The following is a 15,727-nucleotide window of genomic DNA, read 5'->3' as shown; positions in this document are numbered from 1 at the left end:
GCGTGAAGAAAACGGCACTGCCAGAACCTATGTACAAATTTCAGAAGTGGCACAAATATGGCAGCAATGGAGTTACAAGCATGAAGTTGTATATTTTATTTGCCCTATAAAATACTTATGACTGGAAATACCAATTGGATAAATTAATTTCAAAAGCAGGTAAAAATTTTGTCAGTATATATTTATACTAAAATCATTGAAAACTGAAACTCGTATGAAAAGAAGGACCCAACCGTCCAAATTGCATTAGTTACCACTTCTTACTGGGTCTGGACGATTTTAGAAATTCCTTCACTTCATACAATTGTGACTTCCTAAGCAATGAGCTCTTCCTAAAATAGCAATTCAGTGCATCCTCTAGCAAAAATAAACAAACTGAAATGAAAAACACTTTTAGTAATGTCAGTTTAACTCTGTTCAAACAAACATTTATGGATCTGTAGGGGAAAGAATGAAACCATAAGACACAGTCCTACCTTCTAGAAGCTTATATTCTAGTAGGAGACAAACTTAACTAAGAAAAGTTGTGAGTGGTAAATGGGAGAATTGAGTGTGTGTGTGGGAAAGGTTAATTTCATAAGAATTCATCTATTTCTCTAAATTTGGACTTTGCCTAGTGGGTGTTTGAAAAGCTCACAATTCTGTGTTCTTTTCTTTTTGAAATTGCCCTACTTACAATTTCATTCAATGAAGTGCAGAAATATTAAAATGAAAGAAACCCACATCTAATTTTCAAAGGCACATCTCACGTGACTTTATGATGTTCCACCGTTTCAGGTAATGAGGGAAACGATGTTGACCAAAACGTTGAGGCTGGCAAATCAGACCATCCGAATTGCAGTGTTGGCCTGAAAAGAATCAAAGTAGCATAAACCTGTTATATGACATGGAACCTTCCATTGTTTCCACTCCTTCAACCTGGTTTAACTTGCTGGCTGGTTTTCTGGGAGGTTCCAGGGGTGGGGGTTAGGTTTATGTCTACCAGTAGTTACCCACGCCCCATCCTCCCCAGGAATAAAAACAGTAAAGAGATCCTTCCTGGTCTTCTGTTGGAGAGGGTGGACCGGGCTGTGGATTTCAGCATTTGCATCTTTGACCCTAGTGCTATGGCCAGAAGAGGACATCCTGAGATGCAGGGGGCTCTCCTGAGAAGCTCAGCAGGCCTGCGAACAGTGTTTGTCACTTTGCTGAACTGCTGTTAGAGCTAGAAGTAGGACACCGTTTCCACGGCTAGGAGTGGTCTGGTGGAGGCTGATGCATTATTTAGCCTGTTCATAGAAATATGTAACATCTGGGGTGTACAGGCGTTAGTCTTTGGAGCCCCCAAAAGAGCTAAGTGTTCCATAAACAAATGTGACTGGTGTCACATTCCATGCCTGGTAGCAGCCATAATTCTTGTGTGCGTCATGCTGCTGTCATCTTTCCCAGCACCAAAGGTGGGTGACTCAGCCTTGAGGGGCTTGGGGGTGTGTACCCATCCCGTCCCAGTAACAATGTGGCCCAAATCACGCCCTTCACCCAATGAGGAAATGCTGTCCCCATTTCTGAATTTCCAGTTTTTGCAGATAGACAACATTCTCCCAGTAACTTGAACTCTATCCTTGAAACCATCTGTGACTACTTCTCCCTCCCGACCCCCAACAAATCCAATCCAGCTGTCCACTCCAGCCCCTCTGCCTTTGCAGCCTGTCTACCACCTGCCCTCTCATTTCAGTCCCCGCCGCCCCCACCCAGGACCTCATTACCCACAATGGACTCAGCCAACCCTCTTGGAACTGCCTGTGCCCATCATCTACTACGGCTTTAATTCTAGCGTGTCTTTGTTCTTCAATTGCTCCGCCATGACCTCCCTACTCTTCCCCACCTGCTTCATTCCCTGACTGCTTTTAAAATTGCACTGGGCTATTTCTATCTTCCCTGAAGATCTGGAACACTGAGGGGCGGCACCAATCGTGGGTAACTTGCTGTACTCTGCTTTTGATCTCAGCAGAGGTTTTCACCCTATATCTTGTTTTCTCCAGCTAAGTTGGAAGGTCCTTGAGGCTCCAGCATCATCTGCAATGTCCAAGGTGTAGTCGGGCAGGGGTAATATGTCTTATTTGATAGAATAATTATCCCAAGAGTATGATCTACGTGGTGAGGATACAAAGGAGGGTGCCACTCCACTTGCGTTTTGGAGAGATGGGTCTGGAAGAGTGAGGAAGAGCTTGCCACAGGGGCACGGGGAGAGAAGATATGTGTGGAAGAGAGAGAGAACACCGAGAGCAAAGTCTCCACACTAAAGAACTGTTGAGAGAGTCGGAAGAGTCCTGTAAGGGCAGAATGGGAAAAGAGGCATGATGGGAAATTCCTTTGGAGTCATAAGGCAAGCCAGATCCTGCAGCCTGTGGGTGCAGGAAGACCTCATACTGGTCATCTGTGATCGTTCCCACATTAGCCAGAGCAGGCTAGGAATCAGACAGTGGCTGTGGGAGGTTGGAGGAAGGAAAGTAGAAGGGTTTCTTTCCTCTTGCTTCTCTTTCACAGGGACCAATTATGACATCTACCGGATGCTCATTTCCAAACAAATGTTTGACTTTAAACAAAATGGCCTGCCCCTTGTCTTGTATTCTTGCAGCCAGGTCTTGTCTCAAATCTTCCCTTTGGCCACGAAGGCCATCACCCTGCCTTCTCCAGACTCCCCTGCCCACCAAGTCTCACTGTTCTGGCAGGGCCCGTTTCCCCTCAGGTGGCCTCCTGGGGCCTTTCACAGCTCTGAGCCTTACAGGGCCGCCTCTCTACCTGGAGAAAGCCAGGTCGCCTGTGCCATCGCACACAGCAGCTGTCTCTATTTGCATTTGCGTCCTTTCTCCCCTGTGAGCATGTAGGGCTCCTCGGTGCTCACTCTTCTTCAGGATAATCAGAGGGCTCTGCTTTCTCCTTTATGACCTATCCTGTGTTAAAATCACAGTGCTAAAATGACGTCCGTGGTTTCCAGGGAAATGGACATTGCTCTGAAGAAAGGTGGAAGGGGAGGGAGCACAACTCCCTCAAAGGTGAAAGTCTTCGGCCGCTGTGGGAACCTCCCTCTAATGGTTCCCGAGGGTAAACACGTCAGAGCGGGGCTGGGGGTGGGGCACGCATGCGCTTTTGTCCTAGCTCGCCGCACCACCGGGTCTGGCTTCTTTCAGAGAGAACAACTTTCACATCGTGCTCGGTGCAGTATAGTCCCTTGCACGTCGTAGGTGCTCCGTTAATGGCTGAACACCCAAAAGTATGTTTCCAATTCTAATTTGTCATTTAAAGTTATTTTCATTTAAAAATAAATGTAGTGAATGACTGACACTGCTGCAACCTGGACGAACCCCAAGAATGTGCTGGGCGACAGAAGTCAGAGACAAAAGGTCACAGAAGGCATGATTTCATTTATAGGAAATGTCCAGAACAGGTCAATCATTCGAGACAGAAAGCAGATTAACGGTTGCCTGGAGCCAGCGCAAGGGCGGCTGGGATGAGGAGCGGCTGTTTAACGGGTGTGAGGTTTCCTTTGGGAATATGAAAATGTTTCCGATCTCCATAGAGGTGAGGGTTGCACAACTCTGTGAATATACTAAATGCCACCGAACTGTACACTTTACAGTTACTATTTTATGTTATGTGAATTTCCTCTTAATTAAAAAGCAGGGAAAAGGCGCCATTGAAATCACTAAAATCTAAACCTTTCTTTTTTCAAAATAAAATTTATTTAATATTCGAAAAAGTAACCAAAAATGACTTGCCTGTTGGACTGCAGAAACACAAAAGGCTCTTCCACATGCTATTTGGCTGCAGTTAATTTCAGAGACAGCAAAGAGAAACACGCCCGCAAAAGACCCACTGCAAACATACATATTCGAGTGTGTAGTTTCAGATCCCACCAGGCATTTGTCAGAATGTCCCCTCGGCCATCCAGAGTGAAACCTGGACACTGTTTGCTTGAGCTTCTTAGGGCAAAGAGCCATTTTTTCCCTAATAGGAGCAGTAGATAACAATTTAGCTAGTAGAAAGAGGAGAAGCAATATCAGATTCGTTTGTAGCGTACTAAAAGCCACATGGACCCACTGGTTTTACTGTTCCCAGAAGTACAGGGCAGCTGCTGTTGACAAGAGCCTGTCGGGCAAGAGCAAGGTGGAGAGACGCATTTTGTATTTCTTCTCCTACGTTGAAGGATGGAGTTAGAAAACACTGAGGAGGGAAATATGAGTAATCAGATATTAAACTCTTAACATGCTACATCTTTGTGCCAGAAGCTGGTTGAAAAAGCATAAAGTAATACATGCAACATGCTAACATCCAATACAAATAACTGTTGGAGGGGAGAGGATGGCAGAGGGAGGTGTGGTGGGGGTGGGGAGGGGAGAATAGCCTAGATCAGGGATCTGAATGATTCTACTGACTTTTAGTCACTGGTTTTCCTTTCTGTTGTGGTGTCGACTGCACCAGCCTTGGGTTAGGCTGGAATTTTGTCTTTCAACCCTGAGGTAGAACTTGCATACAGAAAGTGTCCTGTACCCATGTGTACACCCGCATAACCATCAGCCACATCAAGACATGGAGCTTTTCTAGGAGGGGCCCTCATTCCCCTCTGAGTCGATACTCCTGCAGAAGTTTGCTAACTTCTGATTTCTCTCACTGTAGATTAGTCTTATATGTTCTATAAAATCTATCAGATTTTAATGAGGGCTTTTGGTTTCAACCGACTCTATGGAAAAATGTTTATTCTAACTATGGCTGGATGAGCAACAAGTGTATTCTCTTAGAGAGTCCTAGAGAGTCATTTCGCTGTCTTCCAGCCACATCTTTTTCATTAGATCCATTTGAAAATGTACGATTAGTGGTTGTGAAACAAACAGATGCAAAAAGAACCTGTAGCCAAAAGACAGCAGGTAGAAGAAGTGGGCAGAATCTGTGGGTGTATTTCCCCTTTGTCGCAGTTACCTTCTCCCCTCCTCCCCCTTCTCTGCTTAAACAGCTTCAGATCAATAGGACAAAAATCCAATGTACGCCCTTCGAGGGTGGCTTTTCCTCTCTTGCAGAGTGTTTTCAAGTAATGTGAAAACATCAACTCTGAAAAGCATAATGCATTCATTCCCACCAAAAATAGTGCATTAAGGGTTTATTAGCATTTGGGAGCTTCAAGTAATGGAAAAATTGAGCCACATGAAAAGAGACACTTGATAAGTAGCTCTGAATTTAGCACCATTTTATTAAGAACCCAGCACAGCCAGTTGACAAATCAGCCAGACATGTTGACCTGCTTCGCCTCCTCTAAAAGCTCAGATGGAAACAAAAAGTTCTCTAAGCAGTTGAAAATAGCTACAAAAATAAATACAACATCTTGCTACAGGTTCAGTGGGCTCTAACAGGGCTTCAGGAGATATTGCATGTTTTAAACAGAACTGTTGTTAAAAATAGCTAATGTAAATAACCCAGGATTTTTTTTTCCAAGCTATTTTGGGGCTGAAACTTGCAGGTGGAGGAAGATGACTAAGTAAGACAAAACTAATCTTTCCCTTGGTCTTGCTTCAATACAGCCTCCATCAGAAGCTCTTAGAAAACACTTAGTGCCCCATCTTGTTGGGGGTGAAAGGTCTGACTGCATCTCTTTGAGGTTTGATGACTGAATTTGGGCAACCTCAGGAAAACTCAGGAAGGAGCAAAATTTCCCCCTCGCTGGCTTTCTGTGACTATTTCTCCCACCTCAAAGGTGTGCCGGGCAGCCTTCATGATTCCCATCCCCAGTGTCCCCCAGAGTGTGGGTGGGACCTGTGACTCGCTTCCAACAAGAGACTATGGCAGAGGGGATGGTTGTCACTCCTGTGATTAAGTTATCAGTTTAACCTCTAGAGAAGCTCCTTGGGGGCTTCAGGAAGTAAGCTGCCATGTGGCGAGGAACCGAGGGCAGCCCGTAAGAAGCTGGGGACCCAAATCCTATAGTTGCAGAGATATGAATTCTTCCAACAACAGAGGGAACTTGGGAGCCCATTCTGCCTCAGTTGAACCTCCAGATGAGAGCACAGCCCAGCTGACCTCTGGACTGCAGCCCTGTGAGAGCCTGAGCAGAGGAGCCAGCTCAGCTGTGCCTGGACTCCTGACCCACAGAATGCGAGCTGAATGAAAGTATCTTGTCTAAAGCCACTACATTTGTTGTAATTTGTTCTGGAGCAATAAATAACTCATACACAAGGACTCACATAGGACCCATTGTCACTAGCCGTTGACTAATTCCATTTGTCGCTCTCCACCCTCTGCCCCCACACCTATCACTATCTTCCTTGTTCCAAAAATAATGACACAGACACAAAAAGACAGACATCCAAAAAGATTTTACTTATACGAGGTACCTAGAATAGGCAAATTCGTAGAGACAGAACGTAGAATAGTAGTTCCCAAGGGCTGGGGGAGGGGTGGAAGGGACGGGGACTTATTATTGAATGGGAACAGAGTTTCAGTTGGGGATGATAAAAAAGTTCTGGAAGTGGATAGTGGTGAAAGATGCCCAATATTGTGCATGCATTCAATGCCACTGAATTGTACACTTAAAAATGATTAAAATGGTAAATTTTATGTTGTGTATATTTTAGCACAATGGAAAAATCCAAACAAATATGACAAAGATTTATAGCTTTACTTCACCATTTTATTAGGAAAGTCCTAAAAATGGAAACGTTTTAGGGCCTAATGCAATCAGTCAGTTACTGAGGTAAGAACCTCAGAGGAGGAAGAAAGATGGCGGCAGAGGACTTGATCCTCTTTCCCTCAGTTTTCGTGGTGCTCAGGCCCTAGGTGATAACTCCCTATCGGTGGACGGCCAAGAGGGCCAGGAGGCAGCAGAGGGAATGGCCAGTGTTTGCTGGGGTCCACAAATACAACAGTGGTGCCACATCCAACATCAGAGAGATGGTTAGTGGGTGCTCCAAATGCTATGGAGACGAGAAGTGGAAGGGAAGGGTCAGCTGGAAGCCCCTGAGGAGGGCGTCCGGCGCTGGGAGGGGGCAAAGTGGCGTGAAGGCAGAGGTAGAAGCTGGTTCCAGGGCCAGGTGGATGGAGCAGGGAGCCTGGAGCGGAGTAGAAAGGCCCGGTGGCTTTCACAGCCGGCCACAACGACGCCGACAAGGAAGGCCTTGATGCCCTTTTGGCACAGTCTGCTCTGTTCCTTAGAGAGGTGTTGGTCTTCCCAGAACAAAAAGAATAAGCTCCACAAATAAGCTTGTAGGACAAATGCGTTGCGTGGTTGAACAAAACCACAGGAAGGAACCCGTCTAATGCTCTTCCAGCCTCCGCTGGTGGAACTTCACCACAGCTCCATCCAGCTGCTTTTATGGCAAAATATTTGAATGCAATAAACAGTTGGTGCCTTTTAAAAGTCAGAATCCAAGGTTCCGAGACTATTTAGTCTGGGGTTACAAGCACCAGTTTTGGAGCGAGACAGCCTGGCTTTGAATTTGAGTCCAGCCTGGCTGGCTGTGGGGATGCAGCGCAGAAGGGACTGACACGGCTGTGCTCCAGATCCTGCCTCTGAAAAGCGGGGCTGATGTTGCCTCTCCCCCAGGGCCTATTTGAGAGGAAGATGATTTCTGCGTTCAGCACTATGGTTAGTGCCCAGTAACTGCTCGACAGACTGGAGCCACTATGATTCCACCGCAATATGTCTCTCAGTGATCAGGGAGATCGTGAGCAGACACAGTAGTGATTATATGACTTTGAGGACTTCAGTGCAAAATCCAAAATAGAACAACCACCGAAAAATTAGGGGTAATAGACCTGGGAAGTATTAAGGGGCTGATTGCCTCAAAACTCAAAATGGGGAGCTGGCCTGGTGGCGCAGCATTTAAGTGCGCACGTTCTGCTTCGGCAGCCCGGGGCTTGCCGGTTAGGATCCCATGTCCGCCATGGCACCGCTTGGCAAGCCATGCTGTGGCAGGTGTCCCACATATAAAGGAGAGGAAGATGGGCACGGATGTTAGCTCAGGGCTAGTCTTCCCCAGCAAAAGAGGAGGATTGGCAGCAGATGTTAGCTCAGGGCTAATCTTCCTCAAAAAAACCCCCAAATCCCCACAAAACGTCAGGCTAGGGCAGTGACTCTCAAAGTTGAAAGCACAGCAGAATCTCTGGAAGGACTTGTCAAACCCAGGTGGCTGGGCCCCAACCCTTGAATTTCTGATTCCACACGTCTGGGGGAGACCCAAGAATTCGCATTTCTAACAAGTTCCCAGCAGATGCTGACGCTGGTCTGAGGAGCACAGTTTGAGAACCGACATGCTGCGGAAACTTGCAATCAGAATATTATCAATAGCCAGTGCATTTAGCCAACATTTGAGGGATCGCAAGAGCACTTTTGGTTAAGTGCTCAGGAAAACCCGAGACACTGAGGACATGATTCCTGCCTGGAAAAGCGGGAAGCCCAAGGAAGGACACTAGTGTGGAAGGAGTGCACTACCGGGGGCCTGCAGAGAGGGGTGGGGGAGCCCTGGGCAGGGACCTGCCCTTCCTGGGGAGTAGAGGGGACCTGCCCGGAGCCTGGGGTTGAGATTCGAGGAAGTGAAGAGCTTAGAGTGGGTGTTGTCACTGCGACAATCAAGCAGCCCCCTAATGCGTCTGGGAAGTGAGAGCGAAGGCCTTCTGCAGGGCATCCGTCTGACTTCTCTCCCACCAACCCCCTCGCCACTGAAGTCGCATGAATAAACTACAAAGGGGAGAGAATCACAAAAGGTGCGCACAATAGGGGAATGGGACTCCGGGCCAGCTTTGAACTGGCCGCACTTCTTTAGAGCTTCCTCCTCCCACCCCATGCTGCCTTCCCCTCCCCAAGTCCCCCTGAAGCACTATTACGTAAACTGAAACAGGAGCAGCTGGACCAGAGGAGGAGGGAGAGGTGGGTTATGTATGCCAACTCCTGGCCCCCAAAGTCTTAGTGGGCGGTGCTTGGGCTTCTCAGGATGAGTCGCGGAGCCTGAACCTGCAGCGCCTGCAGCTCTGGCTCTCAGTACCTGCTCGCTAGTTGGGTTCTGAGGAGTCTGTCTCTCCCTCTTCCTGAGGCCCTGTCTCCTTCTGCTACCACCTGCCCCGTGACTGGGCCGTGCTCAGTTCTCTGTGTCCTTGTCTCTCAGGGACAGCCTTGGTTCTGGCCTCCAGAGACTGGGACATGGCCCAGGCATGGCTCCTGCTTCTTGCAGATGATGTCTCTGTACCAGGCCACCTGCTAGGACTCCTGGAGGGAAGCACTTTCAATTGCCGGGCTGTATATACTCTAGCAATGCCCACCCACTAGCGCCACGTCGAATTTCTCTTCCTCCCTTGCCCCGCCCCCCCCAACGCTGCAGGTTTCCTGGAATTGCCACCTTTTATTCACCAGTAGACCCACCTTGGTTCCCCACCCCCAGCACCTACAGCTGGGTCTTTCTCAGGTGTCTCCTGCCCCTCTTGCATTAATGGTTCTAAAAATGTGGTCCTGGGATCAGCAGCGTCAGCATCACCTGGGGAATGATTAGAAACACACATTATTAAGCCCTGAATCAGGAATTCTAGGGGTAGGATCAAGCAATCTGTGTTTTCACAAACCCTCCAGGTGCTTCTGGTGCACGCTGAGGTTGGAGAGCCGCTACTGTAGGTCAGCGGTTCTCAATCTTGGCTGAGCATGGAAAGCTTCAAAAAATCCCGCAGCCCAGGCCGCACCCCAGAACAATTAATTAAATCAGCTTCACTGGGGGTGGGAGCCAGGCTGCGCTCGTTCTTAAAGCTAGAATGGCCACCAGGTTCTGGATGATTCTGACTCTAAGCACAGAGCTGGCTTCCCCATCCCCTTTTAGGGGGTCCAGTGTAGGTGCGGAATGACAAAATGGCCTCCTGTGTCATGTTTCCTGAGCCCCTCTACCCTCTGGGACCGGGCCCTTTCTCCATCCTCTCTCAGGAATTACACATACGATTCCACCTCCCGAGAATGCTCTTCCCTACCCTCTGCCTGTGTCAGCCGGTTAGACGTCACCATCAGTGTCACTTCCTCAGCAGAGCGCTTTGTTACGCTGCGTGCTAACCTATGCCTTCCTGTTTAAGACCCTGTACTTCTCCTGTGCAGGACCCAAGGTAAAATCTTAGAAAATCAAACTCCTCAGCAAGATTTCATCTCCAATGATGTGTGAAGATGAAGTCAGACCGCCACCAAGACAAATGAGAAAATCTGTTTCTTGCTTCAGTCCAGCATCAGCTATGCAGAGAATCCAACAAGGTGACAGGCATGTGACCGTATTTCATATCTCCATGACATCTCTTGGTGAGGGGGTGGGGCACACCCACCGCTGGAAACATTGACGAGTGCACATTTGGGAACGTGCCCACTACTGTGGTCTACAGAGGGGCAAGGCTGGGCTCCTGACGTGAAGGAATGTATAGAGGGGTGGGGAAATGTCAGCCTTGTCACAGACAGCTTCCTGGGGTCACCATTGTGCCATGCAGAGTGCGGTTGTCATACCCTCTCCCTTGGGCATTGCCCTGGGTGTACTGCCAGCCCTCACAAGTCAAAGCTGGGGTGGTCTTGTATGTGTGACCTTCTGCTGGAAGGGGACCACATCGCCCCGGCTTGAAGCCCAGAGTATCTCATGTAATCCTTGTGGTGGCCCCTTTCCTCAGAAGCCTGGAATATGGATCCAGTGGAAAGTCAGGCGGGGAGACAAATTCCAGTGTTAGTGCGATGCTGTTCCAGCTCAGAGCCTTTGCCTTGCTCCTTGCTCCTCACTCCTCCCCTCATTTAGCCTGTGAGGTTTACCTCCTCCACATGGCTTGAAGTCTGTTGCACTCAGCCCCCGTGGAAGCAATCTCTCTAGGTTTCTTCCACCATGACCTCCCATGGTGGCTCTTCTCCAGTGGCCCCCTTGTGCATTCAGAGCCCTGCTGCACCCTGCTGTGTGCCAGGGAGGCTGGTCCCTGCGAACTGCATCACCAGGTGTATTGTGTGAGCTTCTTCTGCTGCAGCTACCACTCATTTCTTGCTCACGATGCACACAGGCTGAGCATCAACTTTGGCCCTGTTGAGCTTTGCCAGGCTGGACTTGGCTCAGTGCCACGTCTTCCCATACCTGGAGCCTGCTCTTCTCAAGGCCAAGGGCACACGCCCAAGTGTGTCAACCACTCCAGTACATTTAAGGCTTCTGCTTAAATGTGGCGTACGTCACATCTGCTCACATTCCATCGGCCAAAGCAAGTCATTTGATGAAGCCTAAGGTCAAAGGGGACCTACAGGAGCCTGTGACAGGGGCCAGGAGGAATAGTTAATTGAGAGCCAACAACACAGTGTCCCACACCCAGCTCCCTTACCCTCCAGCTTCTAGTCGGGTTCCCTTGACGCCACTCACCTTTCTTTGTACGTGGCCCCCTCATTCAACTCTCTTCCATTAACCCTTCTGTGCATGCCATGCATTTCCTGCAGGCCCCTGCCTGGCACACCAGGATTGAATCCCACCTGTGTGCATGTTGGAACCTGCCTGTTCCCGTGACTCTTAACTCAAAGGCTACATTCAAAGCTAACAATTTGTTACAGACCTACCTCCACTTTACTCCAATGAAGTACACCCATGATGAACACGGGCGCACGCAGAAAGAATTCTGCAGCAGCCAGCTCCTGTTTATACCAGAGGTGCTTAGACTTTCAGTCTTGTTGACAAGCTCCGGCCTCGGTCATAACCTCTATGACAATTTCCAGCTCAGTTTCTGATGCAATTTAATAACTTAGTTATCTTAATATCTAAGAGGAGAGAAAAACTGTAGACAGGTATTTATGTTATCAACAAGTTAGATCATTGTCTCAGGCTTTCTCATAAGTAAGCCACAGTCAGATATGTCAAATGAGTTTACAGTATCCCTCAGGTACGAGTGTGAGCAGAGCTGTGGACTGGAGAAGAGATATATTGATCTATAATGCATAATGTGCACAAGAAAATCCATCGATGTGGGTGATTTTCCTATACATTCAGCATACGTGTCAGAATGGAAAGAAGCAGCACAATGAAGATGCATTTTGTAAGTTTTCTTTCTTTTTTTCTTTTTGGTGAGGAAGATTGTCCCTGAGCTAACATCTGTGCCAATCTTCCTCTATTTTGTATGTGGGATAGCGCCACAGCATGGCTTGATGAGTGGTGTGTGAATCCGCACTAGGGATCTGAACCCATGAACTCCGGGCTGCCAAAGCGGAGCGCACGAACTTAACCACTATGCCATAGGGCCAGTGCCCCCTTCTTCCACTTTTAAGGACCCTTGTCATTACACTGGGCCCACCCAGATAATCCAGGAAAACCTCTCTCTCTTAATGTCAGAGAATTAACAATTTTAATTCCCTGTGCAAATGTAATTCCCTTTTGCCATATAAAGTAACATACTCACAGGTTCCAGGAATTAGGACATGGACATCTTTGGGGGGAACATTATTCTGCCAATCACAATAGCCAACACCCCCAAAAGTTTCCTCATGCTCCTTGTAATCCCTCCCTTCAGCCCCTCCCCATTCCGTTATTCCCAAGTAACCACTGCTCTGCTCTCCATCACATCTTTAGAGTTTCTATAAATGGAACTATACAATCCATATTCTTTCTCAGTTGGCTTCTTTCCTTTAGTCAGCATAATTTTGAGGTTCATCCACACTGTTTTGTGTATCGATAGTTCATTCCTTTTTATTGCTGTATAATATTCCATTGCATGGATGTACTACTGTTTGTTTACCCACTCATTTATTGATGGACATTTGGATTGTTTATAGTTTTTGGCTGTTACAAATAAAGCTGAGTTTTTGTATGGGCTTATGTTTTCATTTCTCTTGGGTAAATACTCAGAACTTGAATGGCTGAATCCCATGGTAGGTACATGTTTAACTTCTTAAGAAACAAAGTTTGTGAATGAACAAAGTGGTAGTATTTTACCTTCCACCAGCAGTGGACGAGAATTCCAGTGTCTTCAGATCCTCGCCAATGTGTAGTATGGTTGGTCTTTTTAATTTTAGCCACATAGATCCATTTTTTAAGATCAGGCCCTGCAATTTACTGACTGGGTGGTTTTAGACGAGCCAATTAACCACTAGGATTATCTGTAAGATGGGGATAGCAAGATTTTCTTTTTCCTACAAAACTGACTTGGTAACCTGAGGAAACATTAAGTATAAATTCTGTATCTACAAAGTACACATAAATTTGAGCTATTTTTACTTTTTAATCTTCATTTCTGTTTATGTTCACATCATGGTTAATGGTAAGCCGTGTGATCGTTCACTGAAATGTGTTCTCCCACAAAGTGCCATGTGTCCAGGGACTGTTTTCCCTTTGGAGGCAAACAAGAGGCTTTGCCCGTGCCCCCTCAGTATAAAAGGGGGGAGATCTCAATCGTGGGCATCACCTCATGCCAGCGGGGAGCCTCAGCCTGGGTGTGGACAATCCTTGCTCTTCAGGTGGGCTCACTCCCTACTTATTTATGGAGATTTGCAAGCTTTCCCAAGTCACACACACCTACAGGTGGGGGAATGAGTCCATGCCTCACTTAATGAGACTTTCAGAAATTGTGCTAAATATAAACCTGAAAATTAAAGAGCCACCTGGACTAACAAAGAACGGCCAGCAGCAGAGCTGACGTTCCCTTCGTACGGCATTGATTCACCCACTCTTCCCTTCCCGTTAGCTTGAGGCTGGCCCCTCCGAGACAGGAAGGAGGCCTTTTAGATCCTGTCTCTCCTTCCGCTTCCTTTCTCCCACTGCAAAATCCCAAGTAAGCTTCAGAGAGTGGACATGACTGAGAGACAAGTGCTCTTCTAGAATTTCCATCCCCAAGAGGAGAGGATGGACCCTGAAATTCTATCACATCAAACCCCAAGAGAACCTTGCTTTCTCTTAGTTGTGATAAAATTCGATAACCAGGTTCTGGCCCTCGTGACAGAGCCGAGCCGGCCCGCAGTTGGGCGGTTAGGAGCATCTCCGTTGTGGAAAGCCGAAAGCTGAGACTTAGCTGTCACCCGAGTTGCCTAATGTCACTCAGCTAAAGGAAAGGCCGGCCCTTCAACCTCAGGTTTCTTTCTTCTTTTTTTAAATTCTTTTTTCTTCTCTATGATAGTGTATCAGCAGTGCTTACGTAGGTTGAGAGATCAGGAGAGGGGTTATGCTTGGGGGTCATGAGTGGAAAGGAACTTCTTGGGTCTGGTAATGTCCTCTTTCTTGACATGAGTGTGGGTCGCACAAGTGTGTTCAGTTTAAGAAAACTCATTGAGCTGTACACTTAAAGTTTTTATAGGTTTCTGTGTGTACTCTCCCATAACAAGTTAAAAAAGAAATAACCCTCATGATAAACTGTAAATGAGATATAAAAGGAGCTAGAAAATTTCCCTCCGATGAGCTCCCCTCTGGTGCATAAATATAGTTTGTCAACTGGTCTTCGTACTGACAATTTTGTCATTTTGTAGTCCCAAAAGATAACTCTATATGATCCACCAATCCCACTTCTGGGTGTATAGATATGTAGCCAAAAGAATTGAAAACAGGGTCTTGAAGAGATATACCATGTTCATGGTAGAATTAGTCACAATAGCCAAGCAGTGGAAGTGACTCAAGGGCCCACTGATGGATAAACACAATGTGGTCTAGCCACACAGTGGAATATTATTCAGCCTTAAAAGAGAAGGAGATCCTATCACAGGCTACAACGTGGATGAACCTTGAGGACATTAAGCTAGTCACAAAACGGGAAACGCTGTCTGATCCCCCTTATATGAGGTATCTAAAGTACTGAAATTCATAGAAGCAAAAAGTAGAACAGTGGTTACCAGGGTCTGGGGGGAGGGAGAAAAGGGGAGTTGCTTAGTGACATAGAGTTTTAGTTTTGCAAGATGTAAAGGTTCTGGAGATCTGTTTCACAAGTGTGAATATACTGAACACTGCTGGACTGTTGACTTAAAAATGGGTAAGATGGTAAATGTTATGTGTATTTTGCCACAATAAAAAAAAGATAACTGTGAAAACACCCAAGTCTTATAGATTTTTCTCTATTTGTATCTTTTACAGATGTAAAATTGCTTCTCATTTAATTGTCTATTATGATAACAGAGGAAAAAGACCACTAGGCAAACTTCCTCAATGGTCCATGGAATTGGTGATCGTGTCTGATCCACAACATGCTATGCAGTATAATGTACTGCTTTTTTCTCTTGGACGTTTCTTCAGAAAACGTGTTGCTGGCAGAGTAGCTTTCTTAAGTGGCTGCATAATGGCCTATTGATTCCACATCTCCACTCTCTCCAACTCTCCAGCCACAAATTGATCCAGTCTGTAGGGACAATCTTACAAGTTAATTGATGGCCCACTGTGATGCTCAGAGACTAAGGCCCATCAAATAGTAATGTCAGTTGAGCAGAAAATGGCCCCTTTCTCCCTGAGTTCTCCTGTTCTGTGAAGATCATCATAGAGTGAAAGATGCGCAGGTGCATCTCCTTGTGCTGGTCCGCCAGATGCCGGTGAAGGGAGACGGCTGGGCCTCCATGTTCTGGCAAGCCTAAAGATCAGGGAAGCCCACGGCTCAGCTTATGATTCCTGTTCCTGTGCTTGATACCCATGAAGGGCTCCTTTGTGGGACTCTCGAGGATTCTACTCCCGCCCCCTTTGCTGTTAGTGCTGAAGACCTCCCTCCTGGAATCTTCCTGTGTTTCCTCCTCACCCAGTTCCCTGCTCTCTAGCATCCAGTGCAGATA

General features: G+C 47.0%; 1 long non-coding RNA gene across 1 annotated transcript; it reads right to left on the bottom strand.

Annotated features, from left to right (window-relative positions):
* Positions 1 to 729: 729 nt before the first annotated feature.
* On the bottom strand, positions 730 to 2,921 carry LOC138921955 (uncharacterized). The gene is made up of 2 exons (XR_011435000.1): positions 2,782 to 2,921; positions 730 to 848 (listed from the first exon to the last, which is right to left on the bottom strand). It is a non-coding gene; the product is annotated as an uncharacterized lncRNA (long non-coding RNA).
* Positions 2,922 to 15,727: the final 12,806 nt, after the last annotated feature.

The sequence above is a fragment of the Equus caballus genome, chromosome X (assembly GCF_041296265.1).
Source record: "Equus caballus isolate H_3958 breed thoroughbred chromosome X, TB-T2T, whole genome shotgun sequence".
In the NCBI taxonomy this organism is placed as follows: domain Eukaryota; kingdom Metazoa; phylum Chordata; class Mammalia; order Perissodactyla; family Equidae; genus Equus; species Equus caballus.
Note: the sequence above shows the minus strand (reverse complement) of the source record. Positions and strands in the feature narration are given on the sequence as shown.